This window comes from Mesoplodon densirostris, chromosome 14, assembly GCF_025265405.1.
Source record: "Mesoplodon densirostris isolate mMesDen1 chromosome 14, mMesDen1 primary haplotype, whole genome shotgun sequence".
In the NCBI taxonomy this organism is placed as follows: Eukaryota; Metazoa; Chordata; class Mammalia; order Artiodactyla; family Ziphiidae; genus Mesoplodon; species Mesoplodon densirostris.
The window spans coordinates 64,143,787-64,170,314 of NC_082674.1; positions in this window are offsets into that span (position 1 = coordinate 64,143,787).

Consider the following 26,528-nt stretch of genomic DNA (forward strand, 5'->3'; position numbering starts at 1 on the left):
ATCTGATCTTGATGATTTCTTTCCTTCTGCTAACTTTGGGGTTTTTTTGTTCTTCTTTCTCTAACTGCATTAGGTGCAGGGTCAGGTTGTTTACTCGAGATGTTTCCTGTTTCTTAAGGTGGGATTGTATTGCTATCAACTTCCCCCTTTGAACTGCTTTTGCTGTGTCCCATAGGTTTTGGGTCATCGTGTCTCCATTGTCATTTGTTTCTAGGTATTCTTTTATTTCCTCTTTGATTTCTTCAGTGACCACTTCGTTATTATGTAGTGTATTGCTTAGCCTCCATGTGTTTGTATTTTTTATAGATCTTTTCCTGTAATTGATGTCTAGTCTCATAGCATTGTGGTCGGAAAAGATACTTGATACAATTTCAATTTTCTTAAATCTACCAAGGCTTGATTTGTGACCCAAGATATGATGTATCCTGGAGAATGTTCCATGAGCACTTGAGAAAAATGTGTATTCTGTTGTTTTTGAATGGAATGTCCTATAAATATCAATTAAGTCCATCTTGTTTAATGTATCACTTAAAGCTTGTGTTTCCTTATTTATTTTCATTTTGGATGATCTGCCCATTGGTGAAAGTAGGTTGTTGAAGTCCCCTGCTATGAGTGTGTTACTGTCGATTTCCCCTTTTATGGCTGTTAGTATTTCCCTTATGTATTGAGGTGCTCCTATGTTAGGTGAATAAATATTTACAATTGTTATATCTTTTTGGATCAATCCCTTGATCATTCTGTAGTGTCCTTCTTTGTCTCTTCTAATAGTCTTTATTTTAAAGTCTATTTTGTCTGATATAAGAATTGCTACTCCAGCTTTCTTTTGATTTCCATTTGCATGGAATATCTTTTTCCATCCCCTTACTTTCAATCTGTATGTGTCTCTACGTCTGAAGTAGGTCTCTTGTAGACAGCATATATATGGGTCTTGTTTTTGTATCCATTCAGCCAATCTGTGTCTTTTGGCGAGAGCATTTAGTCCATTTACATTTAAGGTAATTATTGATATGTATGTTCCTATTCCCATTTTCTTAATTGTTTTGGGTTTGTTATTGTAGGTATTTTCCTTCTGTTGTGTTTCTTGCCTAGAGAAGTTCCTTTAGCATTTGTTGTAAAGCTGGTTTGGTGGTGCTGAACTCTCTCAGCTTTTGCTTGTCTGTAAAGATTTTAATTTCTCCATCAAATCTGAATGAGATCCTTGCTGGGTAGAGTAATCTTGGTTGCAGGTTTCTCTCCTTCATCACTTTAATTATGTCCTGCCACTCCCTTCTGGCTTGTAGAGTTTCTGCTGAGAGATCAGCTGTTAACCTGATGGGGATTCCCTTGTGTGTTATTTGTTGTTTTTCCCTTGCTGCTTTTAATATGTTTTCTTTGTGTTTAATTTTTGACAGTTTGATTAATATGTGTCTTGGCGTATTTCTCCTTGGATTTATTCTGTATGGGACTCTCTGTGCCTCCTGGACTTGATTAACTATTTCCTTTCCCATATTGGGGAAGTTTTCAACTATAATGTCTTCAAATATTTTCTCAGTCCCTTTCTTTTTCTCTTCTTCTTCTGGAACCCCTATAATTCGAATGTTGGTGCGTTTAATGTTGTCCCAGAGGTCTCTGAGACTGTCCTCAGTTCTTTTCATTCTTTTTTGTTTATTCTGCTCTGCAGCAGTTATTTCCACTATTTTATCTTCCACCTCACTTATCCGTTCTTCTGCCTCAGTTATTCTGCTACTGATCCCATCTAGAGTATTTGTCATTTCATCTATTGTATTTATATTCGATGCTTCATGCATCTTTAGTTCCTCTAGGTCCTTGTTAACTGTTTCTTGCATTTTGTCTATTCTATTTCCAAGATTTTGAATCATCTTTACTATCATTATTCTGAATTCTTTTTCAGGTAGACTGCCTATTTCCTCTTCATTTGTTAGGTCTGGTGGGTTTTTATCTTGCTCCTTCACCTGCTGTGTGTTTTTCTGTCTTCTCATTTTGCTTATCTTACTGTGTTTGGGGTGTCCTTTTTGCAGGCTGCAGATTCGTAGTTCCCGTTGTTTTTGGTGTCTGTCCCCAGTGGCTAAGTTTGTTTCAGTGGGTTGTGTAGGCTTCCTGGTTGAGGGGACTAGTGCCTGTGTTCTGGTTGATGAGGCTTGATCTTGTCTTTCTGGTGGACAGGTCCACGTCTAGTGGTGTGTTTTGGGGTGCCTGTGGCCTTATTATGTTTTTAGGCAGCCTCTCTGCTAATGGGTGGCATTGTGTTCCTGTCTTGCTATTTGCTTGGCATAGGGTGACCAGTACTGTAGCTTGCTGGTCATTGAGTGAAGCTGGGTGCTGGTGTTGAGATGGAGATCTCTGGGAGATTTTTGTCGCTTGATATTATGTGGAGCTGGGAGGTCTCTTGTGGACCCGTGTCCTGCAGTTGGCTCTCCCACTTCAGAGGCACAGCACTGCCTCCTGGCTGCAGCACCAAGAGCCTTTCATCTACCCGGCTCAGAATAAAAGGGAGAAAAAGTAGAAAGAAAGAATTAGTAGAAGAAAGAAAGATAGAAAGAAAGAAAGGAAGGAAGGAAGAAAAAAGAAAGGAGGGAGGGAGGGAGGAAGGAAAGAAAGAAAATGTAAGGAGGGGGAGGGAGGAAGGGAAGGTAGGAAAAAGAGAAAGAGAGAAGATAAATGAAATAGAATAAAGTATGATAAAACATAGTAGCATTATTAAAATAAAAAAGTATTAAAAAGAAAGGACGGATAAAACCCTGGGACAAATGGTGTTAGCAAAGCTATACAGAGAAAATCTCACAGAGTAGCATACACATACACATTCACAAAAAGAGAACAAGGGGAAAAAAGTCGTAAATGTTGCTCTCAAAGTCCACCTCCTCAATTTGGGATAATTCGTTGTAAAAAGAGGAAAAGGGAAAAAATCTTAAATCTTGTTCTCAAAGTCCACCTCCTCAATTTGGGATTATTCGCTGTCCACTCATGTATTCCACAGATGTAGGGTACATCAAGTTGATTGTGGAGCTTCAATCCGCTGCTTCTGAGGCTGCACAGAGAGATTTCCCTGTCTCTTCTTTGTTCTCACAGCTCCTGGGTCTCAGCTTTGGACTTGGCCCCGCCTCTCCGTGTAGGTCGCCGGAGGGCGTCTGTTCTTCTCTCAGACAGGACGGGTTTAAAGGAGCCGCTGATTCGGGGGCTCTGGCTCACTGAGGCCGAGGGGAGGGGGGTGTACGGAGTGCGGGGCTAGCCTGCAGCGGCAGAGGCCGGCGTGACGTTGCACCAGCCCGAGTCGCTCTGTGCGCTTTCCCAGTGATGCTGTCCCTGGATCCCGGGACCCCGGCAGTGGTGGGCTGCACAGGCTCCCCGTAAAGGGGGCATGGACAGTGACCTGCACTCGCACACAGGCGTCTTGGCGGTGGCAACAGCAGCCCCAGCGTCCCACGCCCGTCTCCAGGGTCCGCGCCTTTAGCCGCGGCTCGCGCCCGACTCCGGAGCTCCTTTAAGCAGTGCCCTTAATCCCCTCTCTTCACGCACCAGGAAACAAAGAGGGAAGAAAAAGTCTCTTGCCTCTTCGGCAGCTCCAGACTTTTCCCCAGACTCCCCCCGGGCTAACCGTGGTGCACTAACCCCTTCAGGCTCTCTTCCTGCCGCCAGCCCCAGTCCTCTCCCTGCGCTCCAACTGAAACCCGATACCCGAGCCTCAGCTCCCAGCCCCGCCCTCCCCGGCGGCCAAGCAGACAAGCCTCTCGGGCTGGTGAGTGCCTGTCGGCACCGATCCTCTGTGCAGGAATCTCTCCGCTTTGCCCTCCGCACCCCTGTTGCTGCACTCTCCTCCGCTACTCTGAAGCTTTCCCCCTCCGCCACCCGCAGTCTCTGCCCGCAAAGGGGCTTCCTAGTGTGTGGAAACCTTTCCGCCTTCACGGCTCCCTCCCACTGGTGCAGGTCCTGTCCCTATCCTTTTTTCTCTGTTTATTCTTTTTTCTTTTGCCCTACCCAGGTATGTGGGGAGTTTCTTGACTTTTGGGGGGTCTGAGGTCTTCTGTCAGCATTCAGTAGGTGTTCTGTAGGAGTTGTTCCACGTGTAGATGAATTTCTGATGTATCTGTGGGGAGGAAGGTGATTTCTGCATGTTACTCTTCCGCCATCTTCCCCCGGGATCTCTCCACACTCCATTCTAAGAAAAATACAATATAAAAGTCTTACCATGGAAGAAAATCTTTATATGATCTTTAAAAAAAAACTTCAAGAAAAATAAAGACATGACACCATATTCAGTTTAAAGTCAGTGACTTATAAGCAAAGCAAAGCAAAAAAAAGTCTGATTAAGGCCGTTGCATTGTTCTGGCATTTTTTGGGTCTCACCCATTTCTGTGGCCTTTTTAGAACCTAAGCTTCTAGGGCACAGAGAAGTTCTTCTTGACGTAGGACTGAGCAAATGCACGGAGAGGTTCTCAATAAATAGGCATTAAATTCGAAGTCCAGAAGGGGCCTTGAGATGCCCTCTCTTTACTCCTTAGTAGAACTGTTTTAACCAGCCCCCCAAAACAGATTTCTTTCCTTACATCTCAAACTTGAGAGATTCCACAATCAGAACTTACTTCTCATATTGCCTTGTGGTCTGCTGTGGGCATCTGTTGAATGGTGTGAACTCTGCATGGGGACCCTGGCCTACACTCCAGGCCCATGGTTTGGGCTGCTGTGGTGCCATGCTGTGCTCAGGGGCCTTCTTCTTTGGAGGTCTCAGCTCCAGTGAGCCTTGGTCATGCTCTTTTATGGAATCTTGGGTGCTTGACCATTCTGACCCTCAGTCTCATTTGCAGGTTCTGGGGAGGATTAAATGAGCTCATGTGATATCCAAGTGACTGAGGCAGAGTAGGCTCAGGATGAATCTTCGCTTCGTTTTCATTAGCTGTGGAGAAGAGGATGACCCTAGGGATGAGCTACTTGGACTCCACCTTGGTGCCTCTCCAACTTTCATATGGGTATGCCTCTCTTGTGGATCTTGTTAAATGCAGGCTGTTATTCAGTAGTTCTGGGTGGGGCCTGGATTCTGTGCTTCTAACGAGCTCCTAGGTGACGGTGAAGCTGAGAGCAAGGGTCCAGCTCCTGCGTTTCTCCCTTCTTTCTGGAAGAGCATGACCTCTGCCCCCTGGGAGGAGCAAACATCCGCAACGTGACTTGTAGTAACCAGTTTCCCTTACAGGCAAGGGACCTTTACCACTGCTCCCAACCATTTTGTCTGAGGCACAGCAAGCCAAAACACTGAGATGCTGAGGTTTGCAGCAAAGAGGAGGTTTATTCACAGGGCAGCCAAGCGAGGAAGTGACATGAGAATAGGTATCAAATCTGCCTCCCCAAAGGCAAGGGGCTTGGGGTATCTGTGGGATAAAGAATCAAGAAGCAGGGCAGTATGAGGCATGGGGAGCGTGAGGAAAGGTGATTGGAAAAAGGTGTGCTCATCATTGTTCTGAGCTGGCGTAACTAGGCTACAGGGCTCAGCACATTCTCAGGCTGGAGTTTTCGGCCCTCTGATGGCATGAGGTCAAAAGGCACTTGCCCAGGTGGAAGATCGGCGGTCCTCTCCAGTCTTAACCAGCTCAGCCTAACTAGACACAGCTGATTCCAAGTTCCTGGACAATACCGGGGCAAACAAACATCTTATTGCTTATGCTACATGCTACTTGGAGGACGTGCAAGTGTTCAAGCTACCTTGATGAGTGAAGACAGGATTTGACTAATCCTTACACATGGTTTCACCTCCAGACGAGCAGAAGAGGCCTGTAGGCCGAGTCTGGCTCCTGGCACCTGGAATTGGAGGCAGATGGTTTAAAAACGGGCTCTCCCACCCTCTGTGTGATCTTAGGTAGATAAACTATTGAACCTTCCTGTGCCTGTTTCTCCACCAGCAGCATGGGGACACTCAGAGTCCCTCTCTTGGGGGCTGTTATGGGGGTTCAGTGAGATATAGATGCATGCACAGGCACATGGGAGACACCCAGTGTGTGTTACCTTCGTGCTTATTTTTATTAGGAGACCAGTATTGTTAGAAGATTTCTGGTTTGGACAACAAATTAGATAGGTGGTCATTACTATAGTTTATGCAACAGCAATTCACATTACCATTTGCAAAAAAGTAGTTGGTTGTCCAATGGGGATTTTAAACATCCATTTAACATGAGCTACTGAACAGATACTTTACACAGTAACTACTTCAAGTACTATTTAAGATCAATTCTCTGTGTTGTCTTAAGCAATTGTTAACCCCCAATTTCGTGAATAGTACCAAGTAAGTCACTTGAAAATCATCTAGAGCAATCTATTTCACTTAGCAAGCCTAAAGCTATAGTTCAACAATTTTATTTACTGTTCTATGACAAAAATTACTCTGAACAGTTATCCCCTGGATAAGTAATCAGCTAAAACTAGTTTGACTGACTAAATCTGATTTACTGAGTTAATAAGTCAGTTGATTTAGAAAGGTCGAAGCATATTTCTCATCCATTCTGCATTAAACTGTTTCCCATGTCTAAAATGTCTTTTTTCCCATTTGTACATATCCAAATTCCTACTTCTGTGCTGTAGGGCTTCGCTCAACTACACCTGCCTTTAATGAAACTTTTCTCACCTGCACAATTGGAGATCATTTTAGTCTCCTCAAGACTCCCACGGGGTTACCTCTGTTGTGACCCTTGACTATTTGGTGGCATATTTTATTTTATTTTAAATAGCCTTCCATTACTCCGTGCACATCAAACAGTAAATGTTTTCTCTTAGTAAACGTGCATAACAATTTTCTGAACTCTTCTGCTCTGGGCAAGATTCATAAATACACCAGGCAGACATAGTGAAAGAGGAGACAGTACTTGTGTTATATTCAATTGGGTCTTGATACCTAAGTGTGACTCTTAACCAAGGATTATGCAGTAATTAAGGACACAGGTGAAAGTTGTTTAAAGTGTGTCCTAAAGTCTCACTGGCAGAATTTCTATCTCTACTCTGGAATTGTAGACCTGAGACAAATTACTTCCCTAAACTTCATTTCCTACATCTGAGAAAGATAATAGTATCTACCTTGTAGTAGACTGAAGAATACCATTGCCCCCAAATGTCCACATTCTAATCCCCAGAGCCTGTGAATGTCACCTTAAATGGCAGAAAGGACTTTGCCAATGGGATGAAAGTAAGGGTTTTAAGATGGGGAGATTCTTCTGGACTACCTGGATGGACCCAGATGTAACCACTGGTGTTCTCATAAGAGAGAGGCAGAGGGAGTTTTTACTCCAAAGAGAATGTGATGATGAAGTTGGGGTTGGATTGATGTGGCCAGAAGTCAAGGAATGCTGACAAGGAAACAGATTCTCCCTTAGAGCCTCTAGAAGGAGGATGGACGGCCTTGTCAACTCCTGGTTCCAGCCCAGGGAAACTGGTTTTGGACCTCTGTCTTGCAGAACCATAAGAGAATAAGTGTGTTTTGTTTTAAGCAAGCACATTTGTAGTAATTTGTTACAGCAGCCATAGGGAACTAATGCGTACCTCATGGGAACTATTTCTCCAATTAAAATGTGTGCCTGGAAACACACTTGGTGGCATGTCTGACACACGGTAGGTATGCTACTGTAGGTCGTTCTTGGAAACTGAAGCCTTGGTTTTGAGGGATCATCAAAACTAGTACAATGGTTGCCATGTTTCTCCTTGTTCATCCTGGTGACAAACCTGTAGAGAGAGCTCCATCCTTTCCCACAGGACGCCCACCCCTAGTACTTAGATGGAAGAGGTTATGTCTCACTTAAGGCACCTTCCTCTTTTCCTTTCTACTTTTTTTTTTCATTAATCTTCATCCAACTGGCCTTTCTAAATTAAAACAAAAAAAGAAAACCATTTCTCAATGGATTCAGATACTACCCCAAGTTAATATTCCAACCAAGTTCTTGTTCTTCCGGGTCTCATCACCAGAAATTTCTGAGCTGAAATCCTCTCTAGTTTCTAGGATCAGTCATTTTCTCATTTCTCCCTTCTCTAGTTCAGAGTCTTGTCAGTTTAGTCCCTTCCCTAACCACAACATCTAATAAGGTGACACAGCAAAGTGATGAAAATCTACACAATCTGGTTTTCATCCTGGGATTCTGCCCCCTACTTACCATGTGGCATTATTGAACCCCTCTGGGCCACAGGTTCCACCCAAAAAGGTGAATAGTATGAATATTACCTACCGATAGGATTGCCATTGTGAGGATTAAGTGAGTTAATATTTGCTAAGCACTTAGAATATTACTTGTTATAGTCTAAGCACTACAACTGTGCTTGTTAATAATAATAAATGCAATTCCAAGCATATAACTTACTCAATTTTCTGTCATAACTTTGAAGAGTTGGGTCTATCTGTTGGCCAGTGTTGCAGGTAAATGAGTCGAGGCATGGGCTGAGACATTGTTACCAGTGAGTGGTGTGTTTCCAGAACTAGGAACAGCCGTGTGAAATGGGTAGTGGCTGTACTTGGAGACAGGCAGACTGGAAAATGACAGCCTGGGAAGGAGGTGTGGTGTCTACATTTTTATAGCATGAATTTGACCAAATGCACTGAACTATTCCTTTAGAAGCTGTATGCAACCTGTCACTGGGTTTTAGCACAGGGGTAGAACTCAGATTAGTGTTCATATTTAAACAAATCTACTTGACCAGAAACTTTTTGTCTCACCATTTATTTTATTACACAAATAACTTCTGTCTTTGCATCTATGATGTAAATATTTTTAATTTCCTAAATTATCTGAAAAATTATTTAGAGCTTCCATTTCAATAGACATTGGAATTGCTGTGTTATGACTATTTCATTATTTTATTTCCAAATGTTAAATTAGCCTTCAAGCTTTCACCAAGAGTAGACAGGAAAGGGTTTAAAAAGAAATGAAGAGTGGGAAAGACTTCTGATGCAAGGGAGACTTAATAAAGATTTGATTTTGAATCAATAATTTATAATAAAGTTTTGATTTTGAATCAATAATTTATGTCATTGCAAAATAGCTCCCTGGAAAAATTCCATTCTTTGGTAATCATTAAGTACAGAAATTAACAATCAAAATATGCAGTGCTCTTCTTCATTTTCTAAAAACAAACCTATATCTAGATGAGAGGAGAATTCATTTCATAATTCAAGCTCTGGACTTACGACTCCAAGTCCTGTCTTCTTTCAACCATACCTGCTATGTTTCCATCTAACTTCTTGAGCATGAGGTAATGGTTTCAGCTTTCATCCCCTTCCTCAGTATATAGCTTGGTGACTATGAGTAAGGGATCTAAAACTTGAGAACTTGGGTTCAAATCTTGACTCTAAAATTTACTTGTTGAGTACTCTTGAGCATGTTATCTGTTTTTGCCTGAGTTTTCTCATCCATAAAATAGAGATAACATTACTTCTCTCAACGAGTTGCTATGAGGGTTAAAACAGAAAATTCATACAATGCAAGAATTTATCATTCTTGGAACACAATAAATACTGCAAATAAATGTTAGCCATTATCAAGGGCCCCTCATTTTATGGATAATATAGATTAGTTTATATAGGTCTAATATTTACATATACATAAACATTTTGTACCTATATGTGTGTATACGTTCTTCTTAGAAATTGAGCAGTCAACATTCACATCTAAAAGTATGTGCTCTGTGAAATGTAGATCTCCTGTTTACAGACACAGTGCTATAGTTATCTATTGCTACATAATAAAGAAGTCCAAACTTAGTGGTGAAATAAACAAAAATTTTAATTATGTGCCCAGATTCTGTGGGTCAGCAATTTTAACAGTACACAGAGGAGGTGGCTTGTCTCTGCTCCATGACTGATGTCTGAAACCTCAGCTCATGAGGATTCAAATGGCTGGGGCTGGAATCATCTAGATAATTTTAATTCACATGTCTGGCCCTTCAGATGGGATGACTTGAAGACTAGGCCCAACAAGGACTGTTGTCTGGAGTGCCTATAGATGGCTGCCCATCTGGCTGCCCATGTGGCTTGGACTTCTCATAACGTGGTAGTTAGGATTCAAGATAGTATCCCAAGAATGAGTGTCCAGGGTTCAAGCATTCCACGAGAATCATGCAAAAGCTTCATGACCTTTTATGACCTAGTCTTAGACGTTACATAGCATCACTTTCATTATATACTATTGCTGGCGTTGGAGACCTTTTTCCATAAAGTGTCAAGACAGTCAATATTTTAGGCTTTACAAGCCATACAGTCTCTTTTGCAACTACTTAGCTCCGCTGCTGTGATGTGAAAACAGACACAAACAATACATATACTAAGGAACATGGCTGTGTTCCAATAAAGCTTCATTTGTAAAAGCTGATAGAGGCCTGGATTTGGCCCACCAGCCATAATTAACTGACCCCTGTGCTATTGTTTGAAGCCATGGAAAGCCTGCCCAAATTCAAGGGAAAATGGCCACATCTGGATGCGGAGAATGGCAACGAATCTGAGACCCTGTATTAAAACCACTACATATGGTATATTTATAAGAGGATCTGTTGGCATACCTTGTTTCTCCTATGTATGGTGGATATGAGGTATTGGGACATCTTACATCTCTGTAAGCCTGGGTCAAGGTCAAAGTTGGAATCTGAACTTAATGACCTTGATTTCTGGAATAATTGGTAACTCTAATTATGATTTCCTTACACTCCTTACCTCAATAAACATACCACAAAAGATAGATTTCAAGTAAACAGTTGCTTTACGGCAGATTTTGATTGTTTCCATTGACTGAATTATCCCATTTTGGCTGGAAAGCATGAGTTTTGTTTCTTTCCTAAAGAGATCTGCAACTTTTCAGATGTGGCATCTCATTCTACTGAGAAGATGATGTAGGCTTTTATAAACAGAAAAAGCAGGGCAGGCTGAGTTCACTCAGATCATACTAATGCTTACAGGAATAACCGAAACTGGAACACAGGCTTCCAGGTTTTCCTGCCCTGTGCTCTTTCCGGTAGGTGCCATTGTCTGCTGGGCCTGGCAGTAATAATTTTTGGCCTTTACCTCTCTACGCTATTGTGAAGTGGTTTTGGGCTTTGTTAGCTTTCTTATGAGTTTGTACTAAATTGTGTCCATAAAATAGACTAAATTCCTCAGGGAAGGATGATAGCTGTTACTGTGTTATTACTGCAAATGTTGTGTTGGTTACCTTTTTTTCTTTTCTTTTGTCCAGCTGTATCCTGAACTTAAAAGTTATATTATCCAAAATGAAAGATGTGCATCTGGTGGAAAACACTAATTTAAGGGATGAAAATTCCTGATGATTGCTTCAGTCAACCCTTAATACACACTGAGCTTCATTAGTAAATAGACAATTCTCAGACCTTTCCCTTGGAAGAGGTCGCATAATCAGGCTTTGTGTTGATTTTGCATTCTGTTCATTAGAGACAGAACAAATTAGAATAATTGGCTGGTACAGGGAAAGCACAAAGAACTTTCTTCTATTTTTGTGATGCATCCCGTAATAAGGGTTGAAAATGAGACTGGAGGTAAGAACATGAAACTCAGAAGAGCAAAGGAGAGAGGATATTGTTTCTTTGAAAATATTCTTTCAGTGTTGGCCCAGAAGAAATATGAAGCTGAGGAAATTTTTTTTAAATGATGATTTTTGTGTTAACGATGTGAGTGTGGAATTAGTAAGAATCAGGAAGCAAGCATCCTTTTCCACCAAGGACTTGGGAGCAAATGAAACCATAAATACTCCCCACTCTTGGAAACCCTTTTGCAGCAGTAATCAGAGAAGGGTAAAGGCAAAACCTCAGGGCAGAGGTGTTCAGGGATAGGAGGAGAACAAAAGGAGAGTGGATATTTTTAGAGCTGTCATTTTGAAATTTACCTGCTTCTGATTCAGTGCTGCTTTGCTACTGTGTTGGTCCAGTGGAAATCCTCAAAGCAGGAGCAGCCCTATTTTAAAATAATAAGGTTAGAGCAAGTGACTTGAATCCAGGTCTCTTTAGCTCAAGAGCACAGAGGAGAGTGTGAGGAAAGAGTGAGGCCACAAGGAATTGTTCACTGGGTACATTTTCCCCAAACCTCACTAACTGGGAGAAACTGACCACTGGATTATGTGCCTTGAAGGAAAGCAAAAATGTTGAAAGAAAAGAGTGTGGAGCTTGTTTACAAAGCAAGCTCTATCATTTGGTCACCTGCTGATGATAATAGCATTGGCTGAGACCTGACCATTTAAAATGAAGGCACTTCTGTAGGTAATAAGTCCCAGGAGGGCCAGAACTGAGTATGTCTGTTTCAGCATTTAGCATGGTTTAGCATCTTAGAGCCCGGTACATTATTGGCATATAGTAGACTTAAAAATGAATATTTGTGGATTGTCTGAATGAATGGATGTGTGTGATTCATATCCTATTTGCAGGTCCTATGCCCTACAGTGGATTTTCAGTGTCAGATTGTGAAAGTATTTATGATGGGGATTGGCATTGTTCCCTATCTAATGGATAAAGATTACACATCAAAGGACTTTACATTGACATCCCAAAAGCCTCATAGGAATTACTTAACAAAAAAATAAAATTGGATTCTATATAATTTCTAATTTATAAGCTGGCCAGAACACTGGTATTTCAGCCAGTCCTCTGGTAGTTCCGATGATGTCCCCATGATCACCCAGGAATAATCAGAATGGCTTTAGGATTTGGGAGCCAAAATGTTCCTCAGTATTTACTGCTTTGCTAGTCCATTTAAGAAAATGGACTATTGAAAAAATAGCTTCAGACACAATATGGCATTTTATGATTTAGCATACAATCTGAGAAATATAGAGGTTATCTGAAGCCTGCAATGGTAAAATTCCCTCTGCTATTGAAGTTATTGTCTTTGAACAAAGATTCTACATCAGTAATGCTATATATATATATATATATATATATATATATATATATATATATACGCTATTCAGGTTAATTTCCTATTCTCTCTAAGGAAGTAATTGTTTGGTTGGTATGAGAGATGGTATGGCTTCCAAAGGTGAAAAGTATTATTTTGTTGTAATTTCCAGCTACCTAAGGATGAGAGAGGCCCAGGACACTGCAGTCAGTATATTATGTGGAGCAGGTTATATTGTGGTTTATTTATGACCTTTTACATGTTTATTTTCTATGCAAGTTTGTGTGCTCCTTTTTGAGTTTTGGTAGATAAGTGTTTTGTAACTGGAATACTTGGAGTTATATATATATATATATATATATATATATATATATATATATATATATATAAAACGTTTACATATATATTTTTTATCGTAGTAGTTAAAGCCATGAAGAGTCTACCTAGGTTTAAATTCTGGCTTTACCCTGTGACTTCCCTGTGACTTCCTCTCCTCACCTATTAAAAAGGAGTATAATAAGACTGCTGTGGTGAGTTATATACTAAGTGCTATTTAAGCATTTGCTATAATGATTATGTATACTCGAAGGCAAGGAACTTGCCCCTTGATCGTCTCTGTATTCCTAGTGCTTAAGAATTCCTAGTGCTTTCCTAGTACATTGTCTTAGGATAGAGATAGCTCAGTATAGTTCTTCTCACTATAATGTACTGTTACGTTGAAAGTCTTTGCTTGTGTACTAATAATCTATGACATATCTGCTGAGAACAAGGAAAGGAATAGTTTTAAAACTGCAATGGATAACAAAAGATTGTATGAGGTAATGCCTTTATTATGTAATTATAAAACTAACAAATGATCATGGTAGAAAATTTGAAAAACTCCTAGACAAAATAGAGATCAATAAAATTTGGAGTAATGTTCAGAGTGTAGCGTTGTCCATGAATATTAGTGCTTTCACATTTTCCAGGACTTTAAGTAGACTCTGCTTCTTAAGAGTCTATTCATGATATTTTATTTTAATGATGTTTTCATCATGGGGACACACACACACAGAAATCTGTTTAAAAAAAAAGAAAGACCTGTAAATCACTGATGTTTCAGATAGCCACATGAAATAAAGTGAGAAAGGTCAACAAGCTGAAAGAATGTGGAGTAGCATCTCCTTAATTGCTTACATAATTCTGATAATTACCTCTTTGTGGATAAAGTAATTAATGGGGAATCTAATTCAAGAAGAATGTATGAACTTCAAGCCTTCTCGAAGCCAAGTATTTCTTTCCACAAAAGGTTACTTTCCACGGCCGTGCTTCCTTATTACCTGACAGGGAAAGAGTATTGTATGGCAAAGGATCTTCCCGAAGGAGGGTGCTTCCCACACTGATTGTCATAAATGACTTCGGAATTACTGTTGCTGTATTACCAAAATCTTAAACTAGAATATTTTTGACAAATGCGGTCCTTAGTTAATTTTTAGAGATACAAACTGTCAGATGGCTCTGAAATAACAATTGTCTGGCTACTCTTCAGGGTGATCACAATATAGTAATTACCTTGAGGTATCACTAAAAAGCAGGAAGGTGTGAGTCTTCCTTTGGTACCAGAGTGAAATGCGAGTTGGAGTTGGAGGTGGAAAAGAGGCCGACAACCAAGTGATAGAGAAGGAAATGTGAGGTCATTAGTGAAAAGCCATATTTAAGTTAAGGCAAAGAGGCATGGGGAAATGGTCAACTGTTACAGTATTACAAAGATCATCAAGAAGCATATCCATGAATGTGGTTTGTATTGCAATCTGCTGAAAAACAGACAAATATCCTGGCCTGGCCTTCATGGAGATGATATTTTATTGATTCTGATAATAGATTATTGTTGAAAAGGGCCTCCTATAAATTACAACCATGCAAAGGCAGCAAGATAATTTGTTTTTTCTTTATGTATGTGTTTCTCATTCCTACTCACTTCTCTCTTAGGGGAAGAGAAAATCACAAAAAACAAAAATGTCAAATCTCAGCTATTCATTTTCAAAATAATGTTTTTTCCAAATTCCAATGGAGGCAATAGGTTAACTGTTAAGATTTGTAAGGCTCAAAAAGCTAGATTTTTACAAAGTGTAGCCAAATTTTATTCCATAAATAATAGCTTTGAAAAGAATACGTGATGATGCAAAGTTGGAGAAACTGGTTTTTCTTCCGTAAATGACTTCACTGTGTTGGGAGAAGAGGCAGAGAAGAAATTGAAGTAATTAAACATGGGGTGAGTTTTTCTGATAGGGGACTCTAGTGCTTTAAAATAGACTAGATAATCCTAGGGATAATCTGAGGGTAGAACAGACCAATGCCTCATTTCCAATCTGGTACCCTGGAAGAAAACAGTGTATTTCCTTTGAGGTCTTGAGAGGTTTTTTTTCTGCTTTGTTTTGTTTTTGGTTCATTTTGTAATCAACCTTATTAAGGTATCATTTACATACAATAAAATGCAGACATCTTTAGTCAACGGTTCAGTAACTTTTAATTAATGTATACATTTGTATAACTACCACCCCCGTAAAGATCGATAACAATTCTAAAACCCTAGAAAGTTTTCTCCTAGGCTTTTGCAAAAGTATCCCCATCTCCCACCCCAAGTCAACCACGGATCTGGTTTTTATCTTTAGAGATGAATTTTGCCCAGTTTAGAATTTCATGTAAGTTGAATAATACAGTAGGTGCCCTTTTGATCTGGCTTCACTTGCTCAGCACATGGTTTTTGAGATTCATTCATGTTGGGATGTTTTAAACCAGGACTTTAGCCTGGGTGGCTGATGTTGTCTGAAGGCACCTATAGGTACATCTGAGTCTCTGGCATTGTCACTGTCTGTTCTTGGCTCAGTATTTTCAACTTTACTAAGAAGCACAAGGTTGAAGTAAGGAAGATCATTGTCAGTATAATGGAGGTGAAGTGGGTTCTGTTAAATAATATTCTCAGCATAAATTGACCTACTTGAAATCACTGTGTTGATAATCGACAAGGATACTCTTCCTCCAAAAACCTTGATAGTATAAAACTTCTAAAGGACGCTGTCCTAGGACTCTTTTAGTTTTCATTTTTTGGGAAACATTTCTGGAAAATTCAAATGCTCACAACCTGAAAGAAGGAGTTATTCACCTGAAGGCTAACTCTGCTAAAGTTGAGCTGTCCGACCTTTACATGCTGATAGAACCCAAATAGCCTTGCAAAACAATGCTCTCTTATTGGATATAAGCATATAGATTGTTTAAGATGGACGTGTATATGCAGTAAAGTGAAAAAAACAAAGAACCTTTGAGTTTTCCTTGCTGGGTTTTTTTTAATTTTTTCATTTAAGCTTCTATATCATATGATAATTATTTAGGGTAACCTCAGGTTTGTTTTAGGTCCACTCTTTACATAAATGTTGATGTACTCCATACACAACTTTTTTCTACCTTCCTTCTTTTCTTCCATCTTTCCTTTCTAACTTCTTATGATCCATTATACTTAATCCTGCATTTGTTGAGGTGGCAATTACTGTAGGAAAATTGAAAGCAGTGTGAAATTTTGCTGTTCAGAATGCATGCTGACCAAATTCTATATTGAGAAAATGTCTGAATTTACCCACAGTAACCCTTTCTCAGCGTCTCTGAATAAATGCCATAGAAACTGGGCTATATATAATATCCTGACAGGTATGTAGAATTCATAGCAATTGCCCTCAAAGAGCTTACCTAGCGTAGATGCATATGAATGTATTTAATGATTGCTTTATTGGCATCAGTGCCAACATACACAGTCTATTTTGTTTTATATCATTATCATTACCTGTTGTTTACCACTGTAAACATTGCTAATGGTGTGGTTTCTATGGCTTGTGAATTTCACGGCCCAATAATATGTAATTTATTGCACACTTTAGTGTAGAAAATGGAGACTCCATAAATTTTCGTGTGCTCTTTGCCCCTTTGGAATGTATTACACTGAGATCAGGCAAAGTAATAAATTTATTTCAAATGTGTGTGATAGCTAAACATCAATTAGGACTGATGGGCAATATTTCTTCTTCCAGCAACATAACAGTTTTTAAAGACTAAGCCATTGAACGTGGAGTTACTGAACATGGGACTCAGTTCACTGGGATCCCTTCTTAGAAAAATAAAGGAAAACTTGAATTGGATATGTGTGGCTTATTCAAGTAGTAACTAATCAGCTACATCTTGGTTAACTTAATTTGTCACAATCGTTTGGTATTTTATTAACTCTCTTCCCCTTCTTCCCCTGACTCTCACGAGAATGGATCATGAGTATCTTAAAACATATTAAGTCGTCTTCCATCCCTGTTAATCTAACTACAAAAGCACACTTTCCTTATCCAATGTAACTTACTGTCTTTTAGAGTAGCTGTGGTTTTAATTCTCTACAAAATTAAAACCAGCAAACAGAAACATTTTCAAGGAGCCACCACATTGTAGAGCTTTAGAAAGAAGACTTTAGAATTAAGGGCAACTATATCATTTTATAGCTAAAGCACCTGAGGCCTAAAGTAAGAAGGTAACCATCGAGGTCAGGGAAAGGGGTTGAAGATCAGGTTTCAAGCTGAGAAAGAGTCTACAGGGACTCAATCTGAGCAGGTCAAAAACTGAAATTTGAGACCACGAATGTTCTGGGAAGGCTGGCACCTGGCCTCAAGTGTGGGATTCAGACAGGGAGTGGGCCCAGGGGGAACCGAGCTTCTGCAGTAGGCAGAGAAGTGGCCCCTCACTGTTGTGGCCTCTCCCGTTGTGGAGCACAGGCTCCGGACGTGCAGGCTCAGCGGCCATGGCTCACGGGCCCAGCCGCTCCGTGGCATGTGGGATCTTCCCGGACTGGGGCACGAACCCATGTCCCCTGCATTGGCAGGCGGACTCTCAACCATTATGCCACCAGGGAAGCCCAGATGTGTAGTTCTTTAAAAATATTTTAAACATTTTTCCAGCTACATGTAGAATATAACTTAGCATAAAAACAGTATGAGTTTTATTTTAAGTAATTTAGCATTTTGACATCATCATAATGAAATTAAACCCAGAAGGAGGTTTCTCTCCATGATCTCTTGAAATGGTCCTTGATCACTCACAATATTTCCCATCATCACAAAGGTGGTACCAAGGGCAGGGAACTCCAACATTATTAAAGTTTCATAAAGCAAAGTCAATTTTAAGAATATAATGTCCCCAAACTGATAAAGGTCTTGACAGATAATTTCAAAGGAAGCATAAATTATTTTCTGTTTGTCAGAGGGCAAAAATATTTAGGTTGAGTTAATGAATGGTAAGAGTTTTTGAGTGGAGAGTATCCTTAAAATATGTAGATCTGTACTGTCAACAGATGCTAGCCATGTGGCATTATTTATATGTAAACAAATTTTAAAAGATTAAAAATTCAGTTCCTCAGTTGCATCTGCCATATTTCAAAGATGTTTATTAGCTCCATGTAGCTATTGAATACTGCTTTGCATAGTCCAGGTATAGAATATTTTCATTATCACCAAAAATTCTATTGAGCAATACTAAAATTATACCCAGATATTCACAGAGAAGGCAACCAAGTCTCAAGGAAATAATATAACTTCCCCAAAGGTCACACAGCTATGTTTTTCAAGAAAAGCAAAATGACACAAAGGAAATAGTAACAGAGGCATTAAAGAAACCCAGTAAGTTTCTGGAGCAGTCAAAGTAGGGTTTAAAAGTGCATACTTAGCTGTTAGCAGTGTTGAAGCTCTTGATGGTTGGTAAGACCTACCTGCCTGAATTTGGACATTAGCATTTTATGCAATGAATTAAAAGCAAAAAATCATTTCAACAAATGGCTGCCAGCTCCATATTTTTAGCCACTGCCGTGCTTCCAGGTTATGTTTATCACTTTCATATACAGGGCACCACTGTGAAATGTGATGGTTTATCTGACCCCAGAGAAATCAAGAAATCTTGTGGGGGTTATGGCTATATTTGAAAAGGTTGATTTTTAAATGCATCATGCAGACTGGCCCTGTTTTCAGAGGGATTCCTGCCATCAAATAATCAAAATGTAAACTCTCTTCTCACCTTGCAAAAGTCAAAGATAGTCCCTGCATCTTTATTATTTCCTTGAAATCCAAATATTATTTTTCCATTCTCTAACTTGTTTTCCTCACAGTGTGATCACCTATTGCCAAGGAAAGAAAGGTTAGATTTATCAATCAAAGTTTGCTAAAGGTCCCCCAGGTAATTGAACCCTCAGGAGAAACAATCCTCATGTATTCTTTTTCTGTTGTTTCAATATCTTCGTAAAGAGTCATTTCAGTATGTTTGGTTCTGTAGCAGAGGTTCTGTGAAGCGCTTATCTTCCTCAGAGGCCCAGAAAGCCTGTGAGTTTGTGGGTAAAGATGGGTAAGGAGAGAGAGGGAGGGAGGATAGAGAGCGGCTCAGGGCTGAGATAAGGACAGTGTTCTAAAGCCTCCTGGGGGTGAGGCTGGGGTGCACAAACCCCCACGACTAATCTAGACAGAAACTGAATAATCAAGGAGATGACCACTGTGAAGTCATGTGGTCACCTCTCCCTCTAGAAATAAACATTGCCCTCAGTAAGTCTCCTCCCGCCCCAGAAGAGCATTAGGAAGGTCTGGAGAGGGGAATTATTGGCAGAAATGCCTGGAGCAGAGAGACCAAGAAACCCAAGCCAGTAGATGGAAGGCAGACTTTTCATGGAAGTCTCCAAGCCCAAGTCAAGTTCTGGGACCACCAAGTACAAGTCAAAGAGTGCTCATTTAACCCCTTTGGGCTCCCATGGGAGTGGAGGAAGACTGGACAGAGAGGGACAAGGGGCCATTGAAGGTACAGTATTTACTATGGGATTTAACTCCTGAAAGGCCTTCCAGTAGCTTCAGATCTGCTCAAGAATCCTTCATGTCCTGCTGGTTTGCAGTGAGTGGCTCACAGCTTCAAGGCCTCCTCTGCCAGATGGAGAACTATTTCAAACATCCTGCCTCTATTTTGGACTGTAGCAATGCAGACAGGAAACCTGACCCCATTTTCAGGTTCTAAAGAGAAATTCTAAGTACCTGAAAGACTGAGGAACATGGTGGCTTTTATTTAAGATGGGGAGCTAGAGAGCACATACCTGGACTTGGGCCTGCAGCAGCACCAAATTGCACCAAGAGTTCCCTTTATTTTCTCTCGCATCTCTGTTTCTCCTTTTCTCTCTGCTGGATTAGCCATGGGGACTCCAAGTTCTTCATTGTGTGGTCCTGGTACCCAGATTCTCCTGGGAATTATAAAGCTATTCACCTTCTACCTCGAGCACTTCTTATTTTTTCCCCAGCAACGTTAAGTCATCCTTAAGAGGAGTCAGGTGCTAGCTCTTAAATATATTTTAGTCATCCCTTTGTACATGAAGTGCTCTTTCTTGGAGACTGCTCCTGACATGGTTCACCGTGCTCTCAGCTGGCCTCCTGAAGTTCTGCCCTGCCTTCCCCACTAGGTACAGTTCAGGAGCTGCCTACCTCAGGGTGATAGGTTATCTTCTAGTTGTTTTATTCCTTTCCCTTTTACATTTAGAGAATATAATTTGAATACATAAACTTCTCTGCGACCACAGCTTTATTTGCAACCCACAGGTTTTGTTATGGCGTATTTTCATTATCATTCAATTAATAAAATTCTAATTCCCATTGCGACTTTATCTTTGACCTACATAATGATCAGAAGTATGTTTTTAATATCCAACTATTTGGTAAAATATTGGTTATATATTTTAAAATTTCTTGCTTATTCGGAGTCCTGTTTTATAACCGGAATATAGTCAATTTTGTAAATGTGCCATGTGCACCTAAAAATTTCTGCGTAATATATGTATTCCATCATTGTTGGTGCAGTGTTTTATGTAAATTTAGGCCAAAGTTATTAATTATGTTATTCAGATCTGCTATAATCTGCTGATTTGTTGTTGTGGTTCTATGTTACTGATCTAGGTAATTTAGATTTTTCTATTTCTACTTAGATTTTTGGAATTTCCCTTCATCTATTGCATTGAAGTGTAGATTTATAATATATTCCTTGTTAAGTAACAGTGGGTTTTATTATCCTGCCTTATCGCCAGTGATACTTTTTGCTTTCAAATCTATGTTAACATTAAAAAATCTTCTTCAATTTTACTTATTGTTTTTATGACATAATTTTTGAATCCTTTAATTTTCAATCTGACTCTTGTCTCTTGTAGGTGGCATAGAATTAGGTTTTTTGTTTGTTTCAATAATCCTCGTCCTTTAATTTGAGTATTTACAGTTAATGTATCTTCTTATAGACCGTTTACTCCTCGTTTACTATTTGTCCCACCTTGTTATGTGCCTTTTGCTCTTCTTTCTTCCTTTTAGATTTCTTCAAATTCCATTTTCCCTTGTATTAGCTTGTTATTTTTACATAAGTAGCAGTTCCACATATACCATGACTTATTAGCTCTTTTACTGCTTCTTAAGCAATGCTGAGATCTTAAATTTCTTTTACTACTTTTTCCTCTTCCATTTGTTTTAATGCATTCTAATTTTTGATATATTTTATCTTTACTCTTTTGTGCAGTTAGATTTTATTTAGGTTTATCCACTGATTTATCCTTTCTGTTATACATAATTCTTTATAAAGTCCTTATTTTCATCTATGATAATCTTCCTTCTGCCTGCAAGTCTCCCTTTATAATTTAATTCAGTCAGTTCTGATGAGAACATATGTTCTAAATTTTGTTTGTCTGCAAATTTCCTTATTTCATCTTTCCTTCCAAACAACATTTTCTCTGCCTCTAGAATTCCTAATGGGCAGTTCTTTTCCTTAGCACTTAAAAATGTTATTCCATTATTTTCTAGTATCCAGTCAGTTTCGTTGAGAAGAAAGCTGTAATCTTAATCCTATTGTTCCTTTGAAAGTAATCTCTCTCTTTTTCCTCGGGCTGCTTTTAGGATGTCATGTTTTTCTTTACTATTCATGAATTGTACTGTGGTGATCTTAGGTGTGGTTTTCTTTGTATTTGTTCTTGTTGCATTTTTTAATGCTTATTGAATTTATGGCTCCATATATTCTTTTTAGTTTTAGAGAACTCTCAGCTGTTAATATTTCTGAAATATTGTTTTCATCCCAATATCTCTCTCCTTTTTTCTTTGGACTCCAGTTTACACATATGATAAAAATGTTTACTGTGGCCCATATGTCTCAAATGCACTTTTGTGTACTTTTTATTCTTTTCATTTCCCATGCTTTAGTCTTAATATTGTTACTACTCTATCTTCCAGTTCACTTACCTCTCTTTACCTGTGTCCAATCCACTACAAGTTTTAAATTTCATATAATTTTTAATTCTATCAGTTCAACTTCAATCAGTTTATAGTTTCTACTTGTCAAGTTAAGTTCTCCACCTTGTCATCTATTTTCTTGAACTTGATAATATTTACCAAAATATGTATGAACTTTAATGTTTAGGTCATCTATGATTCTGATTCTGTTTTGGTTTTTATTCTAATTCTCCTTTTCTTGGTAGTCTTGGTGGTTCTTCAGTGAATACCAGACTTGGGATATGACAAGTTGTAGAGAACCTGAATGACGTTACAGTTGCCCTTTGAACAACCTGGGTTTGAACTGCACAGATCCACTTATACATGGATTTTTTTTCAATAAGTAATACAGTACTACATGATCTGTGGTTGGTTGAATCCTCAGATTCAGAACCACAGATAAGAAGGGCCGACCATAAAGTTATATGTGGATTTTTGACTGTACAAGGAGTCAGCGTCTCTAACCCCTACCTTGTTCAAGGGTCAACTGTATTTTCTTGAGGAGAGAATTTCCTATTCTTAGGTAGGGAGCAGAGGGGAAGATCACCTCAGTCACTGGACCAACTTCATACTTATTTTCCTTCTTTATAAGGTTCAGTGTAGATGTTGCATCAACCTTCCTAACACACAGATAGACACACAGACACAGACAGACACACACACACACACACACACACACATGTAGAGACTTTCAGTGTCCTAATTCATATCATTAGTTTTCCATTGGGCCACAAATCTTTCATAGGTTCTGAACCCCAATTTTGTCTCTACAGCATTATGAGCCAACTAAGTCTTTGCTTTGACTTCAGTTACCTTTTGTTTGACTTCTCAGCATCTTGCCTTGTCTACCTATTATACATGGAAAATACTGCAAGGGAACACTGTTGCTGAATCCAGCTCCGTTCTCTGAATCTTTACTCTCTCTGTGATTTTGGTCCTTAAAATTCTAGCTGCCTTGTTATTTCTCAATTCCAACTCTGGTTTCCTTAGTCCTATGACATTGTCCTAAGATCTACTGGCTTTTCTACCTCTTAGGAGCCACATTTGGTTTCTCAGACTTTTGCTCTTCATCAGTAGTTTCTAAATGACTGGGCTAGAAAAGCATGTGCAGAATATTGTTCTCACTTCAGTGAGTTTCTTTCTCTATTTTACTTTCCTAGGTCATGGCTACCTCAGTAGCTTTCTAACGCTCACAGTCAAATGTTGCTTATGATTTATCTGGCCTAAGGTAAACTGATACAGTTGGAAACAGAAGTTCGTACCCACCATTTAAAAAATTCTGTTTTGTCTTTCTATGAATTCTTTTTGTCCCATCTTCTGTCAGTTTTTCCTACCCAAAATTCCCATTCTCACAGATAGATTATTTTAAGATTAAAAATTATTATTAAGCTAATATGTTAATTTTGAAAGGAATTAACTTTGCTTTGAACAAGAACACAGGTTGGTGAATGGAATACGGAAGATTCCTTAAGAGCTTTTTCAACTCTAAGAGTAGTATCCAACCATCGGTACCATCATAAGTTTGTCAACTATGGAAGAAAGCAGTCTTTATAAAATCAGCATTATTCAATAATCTCAAAAACTGCTTCATGCCACCAATTTCCAAATGTTCAATAGGAGCAGAGAATCATGGGATGGGTCGTGGAGAAATGGTCTGTCATAGTAACTTTAAATATTGGAAGGATGGAATTATAAATAAAGAGGGTTTTCTATGAATATATTTGAAGTGTTTGTTCCTAAAGAACTTTTAGAATAAGACTCAAAAGTTTAACATAGAAACACCTCTTGATAAGTATGAAACTCCATAAAATTATTCTCATAATAGTTTTTTCTTTTGTGTTATGTGATTGTCAGAGTCACACAAAACTATTTTTATCTGGACTTCACAGATCTTCTTATTTTTACTATGGGATCAGTGACCCTACATTTTTGAAACGTGGCAAAATAGTTAAAATTGGAACATTTCCCCAAAATCCAGGGCATATGACTTACATTTCTGTAGAAGGCAATATTATATTTCTGTCTAGTTCTGGGGTAAACATTTTCATACCTGTTAATCCAATTTGACTAATGTATCGTTTTTACAGTGCATTAGTGGAAATCAAATGGTAAATTCAGTCAAACAGTCATTTCATACATCAAAAAGGAAAATCAGTCAACACAACTGTCTGACTGAAATGAATGAAGAAAACAATTCAAGGCAAACAACTGTCCCAGTAGACTTGTATAAATACAGTAGTGGTGTCATGTGCAGAATTAATCTTCCCTCACCCTTAACTGGAGAACACTCTGCCAGCCAATTCAGTCACTCAAATGATACTGAATTATAATATTACAGTTTCATTTACTCTCAGTTACTGGTGACTGCCTTTCCTTCTCCTTCATCTGTCCATCAGTGGAGAATGTCAGAGCAGGGAAATAGTAATATTGGCATATTGTAATGTACTGTCTTGAATTCTACAGCTTCAAAATTCTTAGGCTAACTCAATGATCTTAAAGAGTCTGGTGCAGAAAGGATATGTGAATTAAATCACAGACCACTGGCTGACCCTTCCAGCACTAACATCCCTTATTCCTGGTTCTAATATATCACAGAATACTCAAGAGGAAGGTTTTGAGTGATCAGCAGAAATATGGCTCCAAAGCAGGCACATGGAAAAGAAATGTTGTCATCTCTGATGCACTTTAAAGTTGACTTGTCTTTTACTCATAAACCAGATTCAGTGTGAATTCTGTTCTGCTAAAGGTTAGAGAATCTGTTGGAGGAGTGTGGCCAATTCTTTTGAATTTTTTTACTCTCTAACTTTTTGTTTTTTTAACATCTTTATTGGAGTATAATTGCTTTACAATGCTGTATTAGTTTCTGCTTTATAACAAACTGAATCAGCTATACATATACATATATCCCCATATCTGCTCCCTCTTGTGTCTCCCTCCCACCCTCCCTACCCCACCCCTCTAGGTAGTCACAAAGCACCGAGCTGATCTCCCTGTGCTATGTGGCTGCTTCCCAGTAGTATCTGTTTTACATTTGGGAGTGTATATATGTCCAAGCCACTCTGTCACTTCATCCCAGCTTACCCTTCCCCCTCCCCGTGTCCTCAAGTCCATTCTCTATGTCTGCGTCTTTATTCCAGTCCTGCCCCTAGGTTCTTCAGAACAATTTTTTTTATAGATTGCATATATCTGTGTTAGCATATGATATTTGTTTTTCTCTTTCTGACTTACTTCACTCTGTATGACAGTCTCTAGGTCCATCCACCTCACTGCAAATAACTCAATTTCATTTCTTTTTATGGCTGAGTAATATTCCATTGTATATATGTGCCCCATCTTTATCATTCATCTGTTGATGGACACTTAGGTTGTTTCCATGTCCTGGCGATTGTAAATACTGCCACAATGAACATGGTGGTACATGTCTCTTCTAATTACTGTTTTTTTAGGGTATATGCCCAGTAGTGGGATTACTGGGTCATACAGTAGTTCTATTTTTAGTTTTTTAGGGAACCTCCATACTGTACTCCATAGTGGCTGTATCAATGTACATTCCCACCAACAGTGCAAGAGGGTTCCCTTTTCTCCACAACCTCTCCAGCATTTATTGTTTGTAGATTTTTTGGTGATGTCCATTCTGACTGGTCACACAAAGAACTTTGGCATGGTGTTCATCATCTAGCTTATCCTAACATGCAGACATTTATGAGAGTAAAGTCAGATCTTTGCCAGAGTGGGTTGCTTATTTGGGCAACTGGGTCAAACCAAGAAGGGCAAATGTAGGCTGCCAGAATAAATAAGGAGAGGAAAAACAAAAAGAACCAGACATATCATTCATCAGTGATTTTCCCCCCAATATTCTTAGCCTCCACCTGTCTCCATCTCACTGGTAACACAGGAACTAGACTGAACTATCAGGTAAAAGGTCTCTACAGAAACTGAGGTAATATAGAAAATAAAAAAATAAAACATAAAATTGTATATTTTCTTCCTAGGGATAATTGAGATGATACTTCAATAATAACATAAGATCAGATGAAGTCTAAAGAAATTTTAGAAAACCTGGATAAAGTAAGAAAACATCTGTTCGCCAGCATCCGAATGTTAGAGAGACACCAAGACATGTGGGCCAAGTTCTGGAGAGAAGGGAAACACAGACGCAAGCTTGACATTTGGTGCAGCTTTTCTCCTTGGGGCATTTGCTGATTCAACTCATACAGCCTAGGAGCTGAAAAGCCAAGGAGTTCAAAAGACTAACCACAGAAGCCAAACAGCAAGAGCTCAGGATAAAAGCAACAACTAATGGAATGACAAGCTACACGTATCCTTAGTCTCACAGGGCTGGGGGAACCATTACA